Source organism: Arachis hypogaea, chromosome 14 (assembly GCF_003086295.3).
Source record: "Arachis hypogaea cultivar Tifrunner chromosome 14, arahy.Tifrunner.gnm2.J5K5, whole genome shotgun sequence".
Taxonomy (NCBI): Eukaryota; Viridiplantae; Streptophyta; class Magnoliopsida; order Fabales; family Fabaceae; genus Arachis; species Arachis hypogaea.
In genome coordinates this window covers 110,788,037-110,791,686 of record NC_092049.1, presented here as the reverse complement: position 1 = coordinate 110,791,686, position 3,650 = coordinate 110,788,037, and the positions used below count along the sequence as shown (strand labels likewise).

Genomic DNA, 3,650 nt, shown 5'->3' with positions numbered 1-3,650 from the left:
GACAGCGGGAAAGCAGAGATTCAGAGGAACGAAAGCATCTCTATACGCTTATCTGAAATTCTCACCAGTGATATACATAAGTATTTCTATCTTTATTTTATGTTTAATTATTATATATTTTCGAAAACTCCATAACCATTTGATATCCGCCTGACTGAGATTTACAAGGTGACCATAGCTTGCTTCATACCAACAATCTCCGTGGGATCGACCCTTACTCACGTAAGGTTTTATTACTTGGACGACCCAGTGCACTTGCTGGTTAGTTATGCGAAGTTGTGAAGTTATGTTTGGACCATGGTTCTGTGCATCCGTTTTTGGTGCCATTGCCAGGGAAAGAACGAACAAATAATTTTACAAATCTAAATCTGAGTGATCACGATTTCGCATACCAAGTTTTTGGCACTGTTGCCGGGGATTGTTCGAGTTTGGACAACTGACGGTTCATCCTATTGCTTAGATTGGGTAATTTTCTCCTTATTTTTTAAAAAAAAAAATTTTTCAAAAATCTTTCAAAAATTTCTCATCTGTTTTCGAAAATTATTCTAAATTTTTTTTTTAAAAATGAATTCTAGTGTTTCATGAAACATGTTGAAGCCTGACTGGCTGTAAAGCCATGTCTAAATTTATTTGGACTGGGGCTTCCAACCCAACATTATCAAGAGCAAGCTAGTTGTTGCTAATCCACCTGCTGTTGTTCCTGATCCACCTGATTTACATGCTAAAGCTTGACTGGCTATTAAGCCATGTCTAACCCTCAAATTGGAGCTTTAGACTAAGAGTGCAAGATTCCTGGAATTCATATTAAAAATTTTGGAATCCTTATTTTTCTTTTTCACATTAATTTTCGAAAAATCCAAAAAAAAATCATAAAATCATAAAAATAAAAAATATTTTGTGTTTCTTGTTTGAGTCTTGAGTCACTTTCAAGTTTGGTGTCAATTGCATTTTTTCTAAAAATACTTTGCATTTTTCGAAAATTCATGCATTCATGCATTGCATTCATCATGATCTTCAAGTTGTTCTTGGCCAGTCTTCTTGTTTGATCCTCATATTTTCTTGTTTTGAGTCTTTTCTTGTTTTTCATATGCATTCTTGCATTCATAGTGTCTATACATGAAAAATTTCTAAGTTTGGTGTCTTGCATGTTTTCTTTGCATTGAAAATTTTTCAAAAATATGTTCTTGATGTTCATCATGATCTTCAAAGTGTTCTTGATGTTCATCTTGACATTCATAGCATTCTTGCATGCATTCATTGTTTTGATCCAAAATTTTCATGCATTGCATCATTTTCATGTTTTTCTCTTTCATCATTAAAAATTCAAAAATAAAAAAAATATCTTTCCCTTTTTCACTCATAAATTTCGAAAATTTGAGTTGACTTTTTCAAAACTTTTTAAAACTTAGTTGTTTCTTATGAGTCAAATCAAATTTTCAATTTAAAAATCTTATCTTTTTCAAAATCTTTTTCAAAAATCAAATCTTTTTCATTTTTTATTATTTTCGAAAATTTTTAAAAATCTTTTTCAAAAATCTTTTTCCTAATTTTATCTCATAATTTTCAAAAATAACATCATCAATTAATGTTTTGATTCAAAAATTTCAAGTTTGTTACTTGCTTGCTAAGAAAGATTCAAACTTTAAGTTCTAGAATCATATCTTGTGATTTCTTGTGAATCAAGTCATTAATTGTGATTCTAAAAATCAAATCTTTTTCAAAAACTAATTTCAATCATATCTTTTCAAAAATATCTTCTTATCTTATCTTTTTCAAAAAATTTGATTTTAAAATATCTTTTTCAACTTCTTATCTTCTTATCTTTTCAAAATTGATTTTCAAAATTTGTTTCAACTAACTAACTAATTTTTTGTTTGTTTCTTATCTTTTTCAAAACTACCTAACTAACCCTCTCTCTCTAATTTTCGAAAATATCTTCCCTCTTTTTCAAAAATTCTTTTTAATTAACTAATTGTTTCAAATTTTAATTTTAATTTTCGAAAATCACTAACCATTTTTCAAAAATAATTTTCGAAATTCCTCTTTCTCTCTCATCTCCTTCTATTTATTTATTCATCTACTAACACTTCTCTCCCATCCAAAAATTCGAACACTACTCACACAGGGGAACCTCTATACCTGGGTAAAAAGGATCCCTATTATTATTATTTTTCTGTTCCCTCTTTTTCATATGAGCAAGAGCAAGGACAAGAATATTCTTGTTGAAGCAGATCTAGAACCTGAAAGGACTCTGAAGAGGAAACTAAGAGAAGCTAAATTACAACAATCCAGCAAGCACCTTTTAGAAATTTTCGAACAAGAAGAGGAGATGGCAGCCGAAAATAATAATGATGCAAGGAAGATGCTTGGTGACTTTACTGCACCAAATTCCAATTTACATGAAAGAAGCATCTCCATCCCTACCATTGGAGCAAACAATTTTGAGCTTAAACCTCAATTAGTTTCTCTGATGCAGCAGAACTGCAAGTTCCATGGACTTCCATCTGAAGATCCTTTTCAGTTTTTAACTGAATTCTTGCAGATCTGTGATACTGTTAAGACTAATAGAGTAGATCCTGAAGTCTACAGGCTCATGCTTTTCCCATTTACTGTAAGAGACAGAGCTAGAATATGGTTAGACTCTCAGCCCAAAGATAGCCTGAACTCTTGGGATAAGCTGGTCACGGCTTTCTTGGCCAAGTTCTTTCCTCTTCAAAAGCTGAGCAAGCTTAGAGTGGATGTTCAAACCTTCAGACAGAAAGAAGGTGAATCCCTCTATGAAGCTTGGGAGAGATACAAGCAACTGACCAAAAAGTGTCCTTCTAACATGCTTTCAGAATGGACCATCTTGGATATATTCTATGATGGTCTATCTGAATTAGCTAAGATGTCATTGGATACTTCTGCAGGTGGATCCATTCACCTAAAGAAAACGCCTGCAGAAGCTCAAGAACTCATTGACATGGTTGCTAATAACCAGTTCATGTACACTTCTGAGAGGAATCCTGTGAGTAATGGGACGCCTCAAAAGAAGGGAGTTCTTGAAATTGATACTCTGAATGCCATATTGGCTCAGAATAAAATATTGACTCAGCAAGTCAATATGATTTCTCAGAGTCTGAATGGAATGCAAGCTGCATCCAACAGTACTCAAGAGGCATCTTCTGAAGAAGAAGCTTATGATCCTGAGAACCCTGCAATAGCAGAGGTGAATTACATGGGTGAACCCTATGGAAACACCTATACTCCCTCATGGAGAAATCACCCAAATCTCTCATGGAAGGATCAACAAAAGCCTCAACAAGGCTTTAATAATGGTGGAAGAAACAGGTTTGCCAATAGCAAGCATTTTCCATCATCCACTCAGTAACAGACAGAGAACTCTGAACAAAATACTTCTAATTTAGCAAACTTAGTCTCTGATCTATCTAAGGCCACTGTGAGTTTCATGAATGAAACAAGGTCCTCCATTAGAAATTTGGAGGCACAAGTGGGACAGCTGAGTAAGAAAATCACTGAAACCCCTCCTAGTGCTCTCCTAAGTAATACAGAAGAAAATCCAAAAGGAGAGTGCAAGGCCATTGAATTGACCATCATGGCCGAATCCACAAGAGAAGGGGAGGACGTGAATCCCAAGGAGAAAGACCTCC

At 33.9% G+C, this 3,650-nt stretch overlaps 1 non-coding gene across 1 annotated transcript; it reads right to left on the bottom strand.

Annotated features, from left to right (window-relative positions):
* Positions 1-2,725: 2,725 nt before the first annotated feature.
* On the bottom strand, positions 2,726-2,833 carry LOC112745162 (small nucleolar RNA R71). Its single transcript, XR_003173104.1, has one exon. It is a non-coding gene; the product is annotated as a small nucleolar RNA R71 (small nucleolar RNA).
* Positions 2,834-3,650: the final 817 nt, after the last annotated feature.